Source organism: Protopterus annectens, chromosome 4.part1, assembly GCF_019279795.1.
Source record: "Protopterus annectens isolate FY-2018-M chromosome 4.part1, PAN1.0, whole genome shotgun sequence".
Lineage (NCBI taxonomy): Eukaryota > Metazoa > Chordata > Ceratodontiformes > Protopteridae > Protopterus > Protopterus annectens.
The window spans coordinates 975,266,619-975,284,870 of NC_056734.1; positions in this window are offsets into that span (position 1 = coordinate 975,266,619).

Below are 18,252 nucleotides of genomic sequence, written 5' to 3' on the forward strand. Positions count from 1 at the left end.
AGAGTTGGGGGCATTCCAGATTATTGGGCATAAAGTGGTCCCCTATACAGGCAGTCCTACACCCGGATGCACTCAAGTCTTTCTACACAGACACACATGCAACATTCCTTTTTTTCTCCCAAATCTGAGCTCCGTGTGGCAGTTTGATAGAAGTGATGTAAATATGAATCTTTTTCCTCCCTTCCAGGCAAAGGAAGCAAAACTCATCTACTTCAACAAACCCTCAGCTCATTGTTGAGTTCATATCCCTGCATTTATACATACAAGGCTAGCCTTCATAGTCTAGAGATGGCTTTTAGAATACTGTTTTGTTACAACACACAGCTGCAGCCTTTAAACCAGTGGCTTCATATGTCACTTTGGTTGTTTTTCATTTGTATATTTTCCACTTAAACAGTTAATCCATTTCAGGATCATAGTGGAACTAGAATTTATGTTGGAAATCAGTGGGCAGAAGGAACAGGTACTACTTCAGGACAAGATACCAGCCCATTGTAGGATACCTGTCTATGTATCTATAGACACTCGCATGCACTCACATACCCTCATTAAAACCTATGGGTGATATGGAGGATCACCATTATACAGCCTGCCTTTGGGATGTGGAAAAAAACAGAGCACCTAATGAAAAGCCACAGAGAGTATATGCAGACTCGGCAAAGATAGCATCCCAGACAAGAAATGAGCTGGAGAACCAAGGGCCACTGATCATGGCACCGCTGTTCAATGAGCAGGGACACTGAAGCTGAGGTTTCAGAAATTATAACTGGGACTAGTAATTGAAATTTCTGGTTATTGGTAGATTTCCATTGTAAGTTTTTAGTAAATGTATACAATGAAACAGATTCTGATTACAAAACACAAACTGCAGTTTTACAAGTAGCAAATATAAAACAAAATTACAAATTATAGTGAAAGACTGCATGTTTTTCAAATACTCATGCAATTAAGTTTCTAGACTTTTATCATATTTTTCCAGAAAATTAGAAATTAGTGTCCTTAATGATGGAGTCTGATATTAGCTAGAAAACAGACTTTATATAAATGTGCTGTAATTAACTCGACATCTTATCACAAAAGGATGACTTGTAAAAAACACATCAATCGATAAACTATTTGCTTTAAGATTTACTTTATTGTACCAACTATATGTCTTGCCAAAATGTCATGGTTGCCTTAAACTTTGACTCTAATCTGTAACAAATATACCCGTAAAATGCAGCAAATAAATTATTATTATTTTTTACATTTGTGCAACCATGAGTGTTTTTCTCACCCTATCAGTTGGTTAAAAAGCAGACAGCACAATCACTAGTTTGCCTTTTCTGATGCAATAATACTGTATCAGCAAGACATTAGATCACTAAAGCACACAATTAGACCAAAGCTGTTTATTACCCAACTCAAAAGTTTGAACAGATAAAGACATTATTTGGCTTGATTCCAAATATTATTAAATTACATCACCTCCCACTCCCATTTAGTCATACATGATCGTGAATTACAGAAAATGAAAGGTCAGATGAGGAAATCTTTCCAAAGAACAGTGATCAGAAAGATTACTGTAAGTATAATCACATAAATCTAACATTTTTCTTTTTCACTAAGCCAAACCCCTTTTCTAATATCAAACCTCCTACATCTTCCAGTTATTGAAGATGATTATACAAGAAAGATGGAGAGGAACAGAAACAGAGAGAGAGAGAGAGAGAGAGAGAGAGAGAGAGAGAGAATGAAAACTCATACTCAATTAAACCTGCGTACATTCTTTCAGTGTATTGTATCAGAAATTATTGATTTTTCTAAAATCAAAAGACATGATAATTGTTGAACTAAAGAGAGTAGCTGTCAAATAAAGATATTAGAATTAAAGGTATAGAAGGTGACACAACTGTTCATTCATGTATGAACGGGGTACTGTTGTTTGACTTCATTGGTTCTATATTCAGCTTTTGTCGTCACTTTTCTCAAGTCTTCATAAACCAAAGACAGCATGACTTTCAGCTGAACATGGAATGCAAATACTGTTATTATTTGATAGCCTGCAGTTCTTTCTTCATCCTTCCCTACTGTGATCCTTTGTGCCTGACTGATGTGTTAATGATATCCACACTAGAGCTGTAGGTAAACATTTACTTATTTGTTTATTTTATTTGATAACTGAGTAAATGGACAGCCGTGAAGACCCCTTGTAGCCGTGTCTCAGGCCTAAATGTATCCATTTTTAACATACATATGAACATTGCAGCAGAAGAAAAACACTGTATACAGATTAATAGGTGGCTTAATGGCTGAGAAAGACAGAGCAACAAACAGTTAAAAAATGACCTTCAACAGTAAGGTCTCAGCAGAAGCTGTGTATAAAACTAACAGTGTAACAGTGAAAGACAGGTGCTGCTCAGCATGTGGACTAGAAGGAAACACTTATAAATATGTAGAATAAAAGTTAAAATTGATTTTTCATCTAGAAGTATAGCTTGAAAATTCTTTAGTCAGGAATCAGAGATAACACCAAAGATAATAGGGTAAAGGGGAGATAAAGACCCCAAATCAGAAACAGTATTTAACTAATATTCCAATTCACGTAAAATGTTAATAAATAGAACGATAGGTTTAGCATCCACATTTATTTTCTGAACAATAAGAAGCATGAAACTCTTATATCTGGCATTATTGACTAATTGTAATCCTTGGTGATTTACCAGAACAAATCAACAATTTTGAGGGACAGGACACAAATATGAGGCAAAATCAGGGATCACTGAGAGATATGGCTAGAAGTCTTTTTCAAAAAAAAAAAAAAAAAAAACCTTGAAAGATGAAAAAGAGCAGATTGACATATTAGTAATTCAGCATAAGGCATCTTACAGTGGTGCCAATAGCACAGGCAGTGTCATTGTGAGATGAGAAGAGGGGCATACATTCTATAATGTACACAGATATTCTATAATATCCAATGTCAGCATGTAAACAAAAACTGTCAGTACTAATAGCAAGTTATAGTATGGGATGCCATAATATATAAGGAGATACAGAGCTAAATGGCTGTGAGTCTGGGTAACCTTAGCAAAGTAAAGTCTATGCTTCAATTAATATAATATTAAAATATACATGCAAAATATTATGATATCTTTCACAGAAAGCCAGGCGCTGTTAATGGTTATAAACTTCAGTATATGATCCAGGCTCCATTGCATCAGCTGCATTAATCTGTGCATTGAGATGCCAGGAACAACTTCAGTAAGTAAATGCTGTTTAACTGCACTTTTAATTTGTATGTTATCATCATTCTATATATTCTACATACTATGGCCCCTCCAAACTCCATGCAATGATTTAGAATTGATATGTATTATGAAAACAAAATTATACATTTTCATTGGTATAGCTTTAATATGCAGTAAGACCACAATATGTTGACGATAGTCTTTCGTGTCTGTTTCCTAAACTAGCAGCATGCCTTCAATTAAACTATCTCTTACAAGATATAAATGACACCTTAAAGAATACAGTGTTTTGCCCTTAGGAATTCAGCACCTAGCATATCTGAACCCACTTCTAAAATTAAAAGAAAGATATCTAGTTGTATTCATTACATGCAGGTAAAATAGTCTTTAAGTGTTCTGCAGCTGTTTCACTGTGTAGTGTTCATGGCTGCAGCTGTCAGTAACCAATTATCTTGGCACCATTTCACTGTTTTCACATTATTTGTGTAGCCTATCTTTATGCATTTGATATTTACTTTCATTTGAACAATATTCCATCTTCCTGCAATGTTAGGTATTTATGGGGAATATTGGGCCAGTATGTCATACAGCTAAGTTCATATATTTGTCAGTAACAACATTTTGGATAGGTCAATTTCCTGCTAGGCCACATGAAAGGGCACTTAATTAAGCTTCGTTTTATAGTTGCTTAGAATTTTTTCTAACTACACTTATTTTGCCATATGCTTCATTATGTATTATGCTACACACTCCTCTGAAGCTCCAACAGCATGATTCCTTTCCTCCACTTCCTCTTGATATTAACAGTGCTTCTTCATTCATTGCTTTTCTCACCCTTCCCTGACAACAGTGAAGAAACACTTTTCATTCAATAACAAACACTAAACTGCACCTTCAGTTTCTTCCTCTATCCTCCTCTACTCCTGGCCTAATATATCACTTTCTGTACCCTGCTATTCTTGTTATACAAAATCAACATATACCTGCAGAATATCCTGTTTCAGCCAGTGTATCACCTATTCTGCACTCTCCCCATCCATTTTAAGCTCAAAATTAGTTAAAGGACAACAACAGGATTCTATTATTAAATACTCAACTTATGTGTTATTTTTCTCCCTATTTATTGTCCCTGCTATGAATAAACAACAACGCAGCATTTAAAATATTTTAAATTGACTGTTTCTGTCCTCTAGAACAGTACCTTACTACAATGTGGTGGTTTCACTTTCAAAAAACTTTTATCCTCCCCTTGCTGCAGTCTCCAATTCATTGATGTCATCAAGGCCACTGAATACAGGTAGTTTTCTGGCCAGTTGCCTCCCCAAACTGACATCACTATGATTGTTCTAAAAACCCACCCATGCTGTGATGTCACAGCTCCCCGTCCTTCCCCTACCCATACAGAAAGTAAAGGGTAGAGCAAGGAAACAGTACATAAGCCAAGTTGTTGTGAGCTGTCAATCACAGCAGGTAGCAGCTCAAATTACCCTTAACACATTGACAGCTAGGGAAGTTAGGTGTGAAGGGGGATGGGAGATGAGTCAAAGTAGTACAATTCAGGCTTCACAAAAAATGCAGTGTAGCCATTCTAAAAAGAAGCAGCAGTAAAATGCACTTTGAAAGTCTGTTTTGTGGCATTTGCACTGTTTGTGTTTTAAGTAGTCACTGAACGGCATGAAATGTTACTTAAAACTGACTGAAAGACAGCAGTGTATGCATGTAAAATCAATGCAGTGACAGGAGCTTTAGAAAAAAAAGAGGCCTGCGTGATGTAACTTTTTACAGACAAGCACTGTATTTTGGGATACCTAGAGACAGACTAAACAGTCAGAATTACTTCAGGATGCCAGAACTCCATGTGGTCAGACTCAGAAATGATGTATAAAAATATTTAAAAACCTGTAAATAGTCACAGAGTGGTGTTAAAATGTAGGAAACACCAAACCATGATGAAATAAACATGTTTTGAGTCTGTGGATGTGGTTCTTCTTTAAGCTGAACAAATTATTCACATTTCCTCGACTCTGAAATGAAGGTTACGGACCGGGTTAAGGTACGTGTGTGAACGAAGGTGAGTGTGCGATAGGGACCTTAGGGTTAGGGAGCGGGTAAGGTGAGTGTGCGATAGGGACTTTAGGGTTAGGGAGTGGGTAAGGTGAGTGTGCGATAGGGACTTTAGGATTAGGGAGCAGGTAAGGTGAGTGTGCGATATTTAGGGACCTTAGGGTTAGGGTTGGGTTAAGGAAAGCGGATAGCTAGTGGTGTATGTCTGGTTTAGTGTAGGGTTTTGTGAAGGTATGTGTGTGGATTATTTATTTTGGTCTGCTTGTGTTGTGTGTATGTTTGTCGGAACAGCAAATTTTTTCCTTGGGAAAAAATTTGCTATTCTGACTGTTCGGTTTTCTGATGTTTCGATCTAATGGGTTCGATATTATAACATTCTAAGTTGTAAGACTTCGATGTTATAATATAGACCCTTTAAAAATATCTCTATTGCTTAGTCAGATTCTGAAATGTATTAAAAACTGACACATGGCCCATCCCATCTCAGTTAATGGTGATATGTGACACATCTATACTCAAGTTAATGATGATATGTGGCATATCCCCTCTCAGTTAATGGTGGTATGCAACACATCTATACTTAAGTTAATGGTAATATGTGGCATATCCCCTCTCAGTTAATGGTGATATGTGACACATCTATACCTAAGTTAATGGTGATATGTGACGCATCTATACTTAAGTTAATGGTGATATGTGCCATAGCCCCTCTCAGTTAATGATGATATGTGACACATCTATACTTAAGTTAATGGTGATATGTGGCATATCCCCTCTCAGTTAATGATGATATGTGACACATCTATACTTAAGTTAATGGTGATATGTGGCATATCCCCTCTCAGTTAATGGTGATATGTGACACATCTATACTTAAGTTAATGGTGATATGTGGCATATCCCCTCTCAGTTAACGGTGATATGTGACACATCTATGCTTAAGTTAATGGTGATATGTGGCATAGCCCCTCTTAGTTAATGGTGATATGTGACACATCTATACTTAAGTTAATGGTGATATGTGGCATATCCCTTCTCAGTTAATGGTGATATGTGACACATCTATACTTAAGTTAATGGTGATATGTGGCATATCCCCTCTCAGTTAATGGTGATATGTGACACATCTATACTTAAGTTAATGGTGATATGTGGCATAGCCCTCTCAGTTAATGGTGATATGTGGCATATCCCCTCTCAGTTAATGGTGATATGTGACACATCCTTGATCAGTTAATGATGATATTTGGTACATCCCCAATCTGTTAATGGCAATTTGTGGCGCACCTCTGTGGGTAGTGCCAGACCATTCTGAGTTATGGGTCATGACTTTTAAAGTAGCAGAAGGTGTGACTTTAAGATAGTTTGTAAATGCAACCATCTAAAATCTTATCCTCATTTTATGCAATTAAAACAGTGATACCTGTTATCATTTTGTTTTCATATTTTTGCTGTAACACAAATGATAACATTAGGTGGGAATTGCAGCCAGTGCAGACTGGAGTTTTCATCACTGAAAAGGAATGAGGCACTAAGACAGTATCCAGGCAAGCAATTAATTAAACTCAGCTCTGTGGGGTTGGCAGCAAGACTTTGTTTAGTTTCATACTGTTGTGAGCTACATATTATATTTTTAACTTCCAAACTCCTCTGAAGATGAAATACCTCCCTTGCTCATCTTCTGTGTCCTCTTCGCACCTGAATTTGCATGGTTTCTTAATCAGTGCTAATTCCTTCTGATCCTCTCCCCCTCAGCTGTGTACTATTTCCTATCATCCCACTCTTTCTTATCAGATTTGTATGCTCACCCATCTTTAAATGTGTTTTCCACAGTATTGCCATACACATTACAGCTGTGTGTGTGGGTGTATCTTAGGATTATGCATGTTTTTGCATTTAGTTTTATGCCATGGCTCTGGCACCAACCTAATATTCTATATATTCTAGTCTGAGTCAGACCCTTCTGAAGGATATTTACGTCATTGGAGGATTCGGTGATTGCCCCCAACTTGCAGTTATTAGCAAACGTAGTCAACTAAAGGCCTTCTACATTAGCCTTGACTTCAGAGAAGTATATTCAGACCACTAGTAACTGGCCTCTTGCTTGATCTGGATTCACCCTCTCTGACAACATGCGTCCTCTCCATGAGTCATTTGGCTATCCATCTGGTGACATAGGGATTTATGCCCAATTTTGTGAGTATATCTTTAATACCTGAGTGGCAAATTGTGTCAAATGTCTTAGCCAGGTCAAGGTAAGCAGTATGCACTGTTTTACCCTCATCCATAGCCCTAGTGACTTCCTCAAAGAAGTCCACCAGGTTGAACAGGTATGACCTGCACTTGACAAAGCCGAAATGGGTTTGGCCCAGTGTTTGGAGGTTTCCTCCGTTGTTATTTATGAGGTCCGTGATTATTCTTTCCATGGCCTTGCATATTAGACTAGTCAAACCTAGGGGTCTGTAATTTCACAGGTCTGTTGATGGTCCCCCTTTATGCAGAAAGATGACTATTGCTGTCCCCCACTCTACAGGGACTAAGCCAGTCTGGAGGCTGTGGTTAAACAGAGATCCTACTGGGCCTGATAGATCCTGTTTCAAGCTATTTAAGAGGCATCCTGGGATATTGTTGGAACCCAATGAAGCTGTGTTTTTAGCTTTATTGAGTGCAGTGGTAAACTATTATTTGGTGATAATTTGTAGAGGAATGCTGGAGGATATTTCTTGGGGGGGTAATTAGAGGTGATGGGGAGGTGAAATCTGAGCTGACTTTATTGGCCAACAGATTTGCTATATCTTCTGACTGAGTATTGGTGATGCCATATACATCTAATGCCGCAAATTGTTGGGCATTGCCCTTAAGATTGCAGACATAACTGAAAAATACCTTAAGGTTATCCTTAGCTTGGGAGGCTATTTTTGCCTCAAAATTCGCTTTTAAAGACTTGACTAGTCCCCTGATTTGCTTGTTGAGACTATTGAAGGAATGTTTGCTCTGCTGTGCACATTCTGTCGTACTTCTAGACAGGATTTTCTTTCTTTTGTTGTACAACCTATTTACACCAATGATCCACCATGGTGGCTTGTTTTTGTGGTTTGTCCTAGACTTACTTCATTCTGGTACTACCATTTCTATGCAGTTGTTTATATGGTTGTATAGGGCTTTTGTGTACACCTCCATATAAGCTTCTGTGTTTTCTTGGTTTGGGGGACCTTGGAAACCAACTATACCATCACTTAATAGGAGGCAGTTTGCCTTGAAAAGTTCTTAAAGGTTTTGGGGTTAGGTGGGAGTTCTAATTTTATATTTATTTCAACGGAAACTGCTTTGTGATCTGATCTAATCAGTAAGGACATTACACAAAGGAGGGTGTGGTGGGATGGTGCAACACTCTCCCATATTTGTGAGTACCAGGTCTAGGATGTTTGTACCCCTAGTGGGAGTGCAGTCTAGCTGCTCCAGGGCATTTGCATTGACAAAGTCTAGAAATTTTTGAGCCTGCATGTTAGTGGTCATGTATGCTTCCCAGTTAATGGAGGGGTAGTTGAAATCACCTATGAGTATGGTATTGGGCTATATGGTAAGTGATTCCATTACATTCAGGTATGATGTATGGGTTTCCTGGTTAATGGTGGGGGAACTGTAGCTAGCAAGGATATTGTAATGGATTTTTCCTATGGTTAGTTGAACATGTAGTAGCTAACCATGTCATATTACTCGACCAGTGTTGAGGTGTGATTATCCTGTATGTAAATGGATACACCTCCACCTTTTGCCCTTTCATCTGCAGTGGGTGATCTGAACACTTGAAAATCATTATAGCCATGCACTGTCAAGATGCTTTCCATGGCTTTGAACCGTGTTTCAGTAACTGCACAGTTATCAGCATTCTACAGGGTGAGGAGTGTTTTCAGGGAGTGTAGTTTCTTGTTGAGACTCCTAGAATTGAGCAGTAATACCTTTAGCTTATCCTGAGTAGATTTTGCTATGTTAGAAGGTTTGTCAGTCTGGCAATGCCTAAAAAAGACACTATAGTGGTGGATAATGCTTTGGCCAATTTCCAAAAGCCTAGTGGTGACAGGTGAAGATAATCCCTGGTAAAGCAATGTGACCTGTTAATCATGTACTCTCAGGCTGACAAATATTGGACCCCTTTGGAATGACACAAGTAGCTAACCCAATTATTAAAGTCAATCATTTTCTACTGGTATTGTGGCAACATCGTTGGAAATGGTAGAATGCTGCTGAATGCTTGGTTCATACCTGCCTGTGACACATATTCTGAGAGATCAATCATGTCTCCCTTCATTTAGTCCAGGGTTATGTCTCAGGTCATTTATACCCACATGGACTATGACTGAGTCATAGTAGTACTGGGGGGTTTACTGACCCACCTTACAACTAATCTCTTAGTACTCCGCTTGTCTTTCAGTTCACAACTGTTAATTTCCAGTTATTCAGACTATCTACAATTACATTTTTATTGGATTATTACCTGTTATTGGATGTATTGTGAGTTTGTAATTACTATATACCTTTTTGAGAAGGCCATCACTGAAAAAGGTCCTTGGACTACTGTGCTTACCCGATTAACAAAATGCTAAATAAATAGTAAGGAAATGATTCCTTGCAAGCTGAGTGAAGTCATAGTGTGACTGATGAGGCTTCCATTTCTCCTTTATTTAAATCTCATATTCCCAAAGCATTTGGTTTTGGTGCTGTTTTCGTTGTCTTTATCAACACTTTCCCCAGAGATCATTGCCATGTCTTTACTATGTAATACTGGATACAAATTCCAAGAAGAACTCTTTGAAGGTTTTGGGTTTGTTGCCAGATATATTCTGATACTGATGATGTTCTAATCCTCTTAGTCCCCCCAAGCATCCATCCAGTTGCAACACCTTTGCCAAGTTACAGTTAATGAAGAGGACTAAGGCTATTAGCTGTTACGAGCTGCTTCTTTTAGTCTGGGGTTTGACTTCTCCAGCTTCCATTTGCCTACTGTGTGAACTAGTCACTTAATCATACAGTGCCCCTGGGCTGCGTTTGAAAAGAGTTCATGTGGATCAATGCTTTACCATGGTTGACAAACACAAATAAATAATAAACAAGTAAGCAAAGAAATATATAAATAAAGTAAACAGGCAGATGTTTATAGTGTATTCTTTTAGTTCCTTCAACACAAATTAACTGTCACTTCCACTAAAACAAAATCTCTATTCTTTGAACACCTTAGCGCCTACCAGATAACAACCCTATCCTCATTTCTGATCCAATTGGTATTTCTATGTTGTGTAGGATCATGTTGAGCCAACAAACAGCTTTCAATTTAAAGCAATTCAGTAACTTGACATGTACCCCATAGTACAAGAGATTCTTATATAACTATCCGGACGAGAGCATTACATGTGTTTTGCTTGTGAACCCTTCACTTTCTTTGTTAACACTAAAATTATTTCTGATAAAGTGGTTTACCAATTAAAACTGACTTACAGATTTCCTAATATTCTCTGAACTGAAACTAGATACTCACAAAATGTGTTTATCCCTTAACCTGAACACCCCTTTTCCCCAGTTGAATAATGGATTGCCATTCTTGCCTCTGGTCATCCTACGTAAATTCATCATTGTGTTCCCTTAGGTAAATACTATGGCAAGAATTTGGTTAGGATCTGATTTACAGTAAATATGACTTAAAGCTGCAAACACTGCTGTTTATTGTCCTACGATTTTACAAATATTCCCCTTTACATAATCTTCTTTTAGCTAACCTTGGCTTAAATGTCATACCTACTGTCTGAAAATCATTATGATGAATCAGCATTGTCCTCCATGGTCTCCAGCTACAGAATTCCTTACCACTCATGATATAGCATTCCCTCAAAAACAAGCATTTAAACTCATAAAGGACATTTTCTTGCACATTGTGCCTGCATTTGAACCCCTAGTATCATCTGACCTTTTACCAACTTTTTTCTGTTTGAATAACATTCAATTTGATTGTCGTAGTGAATGGGGCAGCACAGTGGCATGATCGTGAGATCTCTGCTGCACAGCTTCAGGATATGGGGGCTTAATTTTGCTCCCCAGTCATTGTCTTTGTGGAGTTTGAATTTCTTTTCTTGTATGCATGTGATTTTCATATATTCCAGTTTTTTCATACCTCCTAAAAACATGACAATTAGTTGGCTGTAATTCTTAGTATATTTCTACATATCTATCTTTCTAATTTATCCTTGCCCTTATGGCCTTGGTCATGGCTGCAAATGTTTTGTGAAAGATTACTTTGTTACTGGATTAACAGACATCCAACTACATTAGTAGGATACTATTTTTGCATAATGCTATGTAACTTTTGATGCACATGTATCTGATAGTGTAGCCCTGTCCTGTTAATCTAAAATTTTTGCCCAAACTGAAATATATTTGTGTGTGTGTGTGTGTGTGTGTATATACATATATATATCATGTGTATGTTCTGCTGCTGGTGCATGCTTATTGTATTACTGTATAGACTGAATTGTATACACATACACAGATACATGTATGCACACACACACACACACACACACACACACACACACACACACACGTGCGCACACGCACACACACACACACACACACACACACACACACACACACACACACACACACACACACACACACACACACACACACACACACACACACACACACACACACACACACACACACACACACACACACACACACACACACACACACACACACACACACACACACACACACACACACACACACACACACACACACACACACACACACACACACACACACACACACACACACACACACACACACACACACACACACACACACACACACACACACACACACACACACACACACACACACACACACACACACACACACACACACACACACACACACACACACACACACACACACACACACACACACACACACACACACACACACACACACACACACACACACACACACACACACACACACACACACACACACACACACACACACTTCTCTCTCTCTCTCTGTCTGTCTATCCATCCATCCTCAACCCCTTTTCTAATTCAGACTGGCTGAGCATGTGGTTTACCTTGCTACTTATTTTATTTATTTATTTTACATTTGTTAACTGGGATAGTCCAATAGTCCAACTGGACGTGAGTCCATTTACAGCGGAGGCCCGGGGAGAAAAGCTCCAAATTTTCTTCTGCAGCATGTGGTGGATTCTATGTGGGCAAGACAGATAGAAAACTCAGAGACAGGATATGTGAATACATTTATCAAATTAAAATTAAGTCCACAGTCAATGCACTATCTAAACATGTATTGGAGAGAGATGACACACATATGTTCACCTTCAGAGTCATAGAGATGTTATTCACAGGTCCTAGAGGCTGTGACACTAGGAACCGTACTGAAACACAGGAGGCTAAATGGATAATTCGGTTCAGGGCTGACTTTCATCCAGGTCTTAATGACAAGGTACCCCTGAAACCATTTTTGAAGTCTAGAAGGCTTAGATAGAACCAATTGTCCACCAGTTGGTGAAGACCATTATATATTGTATATAATAGACACATGAAATTTGTGTTCTTATGAAATTAGAGTATTTATTAGTTGAGTATATATTCTTATCAGTATTTATGCATTTGTATTAAAATGTGTATATTTTTATGTATTTCCTATATGTTTTTTATATTTTTTTATATATTTTCTTTTACACATATTTCTTTATATATATTTTTATATATATTTTTGTTATTTTTTTAGATGGTGATGTAATTAATTTTTTAGAATAAGATGTTTAATAAGACTATGATCTTGAAACTTTAAGAAAATATTTGAATTCAGTTTTGGCGCCTTTTTTACTATATAAGTAGTTGTTATCAGTGATGCATTATGGTCTGATGAAGCCCTGTTGGGTGAAAGCGCTTTCCGGATTTATCTGTTTGTTTCAATAAAAGACTTACACTGGATGGAATTGTTGCCTTTGGATGTGTTTTAAAACTTACCAGCTGTGTTTCGCTCTGATACCTGATTTTTGCTGTTTTTGATTTTGGTTCTACTGTATCAGATATTATAATAATCTTATTTTTGATGTTAAAATATTACATATCCCTGAAATGTATAGATATGAAACATCTTTCTTAGGGAAATTTGTCATCATTGTGTAGCATATCAATAAACCTATAAATTAATTGTCTATTTAAATCAAGATAAAAAAACAATACATTAATGTTATAGGAAAAGGTTTTACAATTTTTCTTTTAAAGATATACACTGTTTGTTACCTTTATATTAATACTGTTATTAATACATCATTTACGTATTCTTATTATGTATTCTCTCAGATTAATTCTATTAATCAGTCCACTCGTAATTTTATAACTGGAAGGTTTAAAACATTCTGGGCCAATCAAAGCTAGTTTTTAGCAAGCATGTCAAGTAGTCTTGGTCCAAGCAGTTAAACCTAACCAGAGCTTTCTAGAATTAAAAATAATAAATACTAACAATGACAGTGATAATAATCAGATACTATCCCCAGTGAAAGGAGGTAAAGTACAAACACTGTCATTGTTTCTGAATACTCAGAAATCGCCTACCCATCACATTAGGAGTCCCCCAGGGCTCGATACTAGGACCCCTTCTTTTCTCCATCTTTATCAACGACCTTCATTCAGTCATCCCAGATGGTACCTGCATTCAATATGTGGATGACTCCACCTTGATTTGTTTTGACACCTCACCAGCTACTTGATTCACATTAACCCAAAATACCTTCAATACAGTGGAAACATGGCTCTCCAATTAACATCTAATCCTAAACCCCAACAAAACTAAGATGCTCTTCTTCTCCCCCACACACAGACCCCCCTGCCATCCTTCAACATAACCGCTAACAATGGCACTATCATCTCCCCAGAAGCCCAAATTAAACTACTGGGTGTCATAGTTGATAACAACCTGAAGTTTGATGCACATATCAATCAAACTATTAAAACCATTAATAAAAAACGTGGCTCTCTTTACAGAATCAAACCTTTCCTTACCTCACTTGCTATAACTGCAATTGCCCATTCCCATCTACTATCAACTCTTCTCTATGCCTCACCACTAGTCTCCAACTTAAACAAAACAGATCTTAATAAACTATCATCCTGCTATAACCACATTGCCAGATTTGCTACTGGTACAGTCTACCGGACACACCACTGTCACAACCTAAATTGCCTAGGATGACTTTAACTGCCTAGCCTACTGCAGTAAAACCAGCTAACAGTGACACATAAAGTCCTTTACAACCAGAAAATACACCTGCACTAAAAAATATTATCAGCCCCTACACCAGCACCTGGCCACTGCGATCATCCACTAGACTCCTAGTTCAAACATACAAATCCAACTACTCATCTGGGAACTCTCTGTTTGCCAACTCTGTTGGAAAAACATGGAACAGACACCCAGCTGACTTGACCCTAGAACCCTCACTAACTCAATTCAAAAACAAACTCAAGAAATACTTCAAAACTCATTGGTTATGTCCTTGCACTAACCCCAACTAGTGATCTCTCTATTACTTAGGTCCCTTACCTTCAACTACTTCTAACTTTTTTCTACCACACCATTTCAGGAAAGGTAAATTGTATAACTGCTGTTCAGTGTGTCTTAAACCTTAATGTAATGTTATGTACATATAACTTTGAAAATAATGTTATGTTTTGTAAAGTGTTTTATAATAAGTAAGTACTGCTGTGTCTTTTGGCTTTTCTCGGTTAGGGGTCACCACAGTGGAACTCCGGTCCACTAATGATTGGTAGTTGATTTTTACATGCTGAGTTACTAGCCCAAACACACAACCTTCAACAAAGGTACACCCATTCGCACATGTCTTCACGCAGAAGACGCTCTAGCTGAGAATCGAACCGGACAGCATCTTACTGTGAGGTGACAATGCTACCGCAGCACCACTATGTGCTAAATGCTGGTATTGCTTATAACCGTAATCTGCTTGAAACTAGTATTTACTAAATATTCAATGTGTATTATTATCTTGGAGCTTTTCTCCCCAGGCCTCCGCTGAAAATGGACATATATCCAGTCGGACTATCCTGGTCAACAAATGTAAAATAAATAAAATAAGTAAATAAAAATAGTTAGTGGAGTTGCATGTAGTATAGCAATGAATGCATCTGTATTAGTGAGGCATAGATGAAACAGCTAAGAGTAGTGGGCTAAATGCATTTAATGTTCATCTACTAAAATAACTCCATTTATTTTTTTAAACAAATTTATTGATTTTTCAAAATTAAAACAAATCACATCATCTATATGATTGTGTACATATCCCAAAACATTTACAAAATACTCTTAATTTCTACATAAACTTGGTACAAGACTCAGCTTCAGTCACTTTGTGTTATATCTGTTTGAGTTGCTGAATATTCCATTGAGCTTTCAGAAGTAATGGTAAAAACGAAACAACTCATGTTAAATTTACTTTACTGCTGTTTTTGTATTTGGCTGTTGCATCCACTGGGAAGGACTGGAACAAATAGCATGTAATTAAACTAGCAAGCTGTAAAGTGAACTAAAATCCTTTCTTTGTCTTCAAGTTTGAAGTAACTAGGTTTTAACGTAATGTTGCACTGTTGCTTTTTGAAATGTTAATAGCATCATTCAAATTCAGGGTATAGTGTTACATGCTTAAAGAACTGTCAGCCAAAATCTTTCTGGCTCAATCAGAAAGCTGAACCTGGCTATGAATTATAGTGTTAAGTATCTGATGAGTTGCTGTATAGACTGGGTTAACAGATAATCCACAATCACTTATGATTTGTACCCTGTAGGATATCAGCAGATTCCCATAGTAAACTTTTCATGACTAAACTGTTGTATTATACTAAGTGCTGAGGGCTTCATTAAATGCACTGAGTCTAAGCATTCTGGTATCATTCTGCAGTTTGTGAAATTAATCTTTGACACTTACTATTCCTTCTAAGTATTTTTTCTGACTACACCTTTCTTTGTAGTAAGGGGCTATGTGTAACTTTATTCTTCCTTTAAAATAGTCATGGATTGCACCGCATAGTAGAAACAGATGCCTTACTTTAAGACTGCAATCACCATAAGTGCAGATTGGTAAATAAATGTCAGAAAAAAAATCCTCCTTATTTCTTCTAAATGGTTATTCTTTAGTTTTTATTTCAAAAACAGACCCCAACAGCTGAAGCATTGGCTGTGTCATTATGCTATGTATCTCTTGCTTGGTCATTACTGACCTTTGTTGTTGTTGTTGTTTGTCTTTCGGCTTTTCCCAGTTAGGGGTTGCCACAGCGGAAGTCCGGTCCGCTAATGATTGGTAGTTGTTTTTTTTATGGTGTCGAGTTGCCGGCCCGATGCCCAACCTTCAACAAAGGCACACCCATTCAACGCATGTCTTTCAAATGCCCACTCAACCACGGGGAGGACATGCAGACTCCACACAGAAGGCACTTCCAACCCAAGCCGAGAATCGAACGGAAGAACCTTTTGCTGTGAGGCAACAACGCTACCACTGCACCACCGCAGAACTCATTACTGATCTTTGTAAGGGCTCATTTTCAGATGAAAGATTACCTGTAAGTCTTATGGCAACTTTTTCTCCATGGGGATACACTTTATATCTGGCTAATATTTGACCCATTCCTTCTAGCACTTTCTTAATAAGCTTAGCTACGACTGATAAAGATGTTAAATTTCTGAAAAAATCTGTGCTACCTAGTAGAAAATGAAAATGCTGCCAAATGTCTTCATTTGGGATATGTGGTCATTATAAGCAGTTAATGTTTTCTCTATGTCAATGATTCAGGGAGCTAACCTATTGGCAATGTTGGTCATTGCTAACTAGTGTAATATTCTTTCTTTTTTTGTAGGAAAAAACAGACAAACAGTTGTTCTTCATCAGTAACTGTGCAACATACTGCAGAACCTAAATTGTTCATGGAGCAGAAGGTGGTTGAACATCTTTTCTTATGAAGAACCATATCACCAGCTTGTGTTGGGTTGTGTTTTTGTCTCATTTTCATTGCATTACAAACTGAATAACTGTATACTGAGAAGAACACACCAAGGAACAGTATTGTAGACATTAATGGAGCCAGCTTTATATTGTTGCTGTTGTAAATTTACATTGTTTCCTGCAATCAGTGTATTTATGTTGTAAAGGTATTTATATTGTTTATAAAATATATTTATAAAAGTTTTATTTATGTAACAAATTGAATGGGATAAAAATGTTTGTATCATGTTTGTTCTGACTAAGAGTTGTAATGTATAAAACAAAACAAAAATATTTCTATCTGCAGCTTCAAAGGTGTGTTTATTGATGATTATGGAAGATAAAAGCTGATGGATGGCACAGGTCAGGTGTATTAGCATGGTCATACATCTTCATTAGTGGTAACAGCTAACTGCACTAGATATTTACATTTAAACTGTTGATGATAAGTCACTTCATACAGAAAGTGAAAAACATAAATGCAGCAACTGTTATGGAAATGAACCACTCGTTGCTTAGGGCCAGAAAGAACTTCAGACATATAACCTAAAACCCCTGTAATAACTAGTTGGGTTGAATGATCTAAAATGGATTGTTTTCAGTCACATTGTAGAGTACAAATAAAGATACCAGTGAAGATTTATCAATGGTTATGCAGAATAATACATATGGAAGTACAAAAATGTACAATAAAGAATAAATTTACATCAAATCACAGAGGAAATTGCCAGTACTTGTTTGTTTTTTAACATCTTTACTAAGTTATCACATTTTAATCAGTAACATAGCTCTCTCTCTCTCTTTCTATATATATATATATATATATATATATATATATATATATATATATATATACACACACACACACACACACACACACGCGCGCGCACACACACA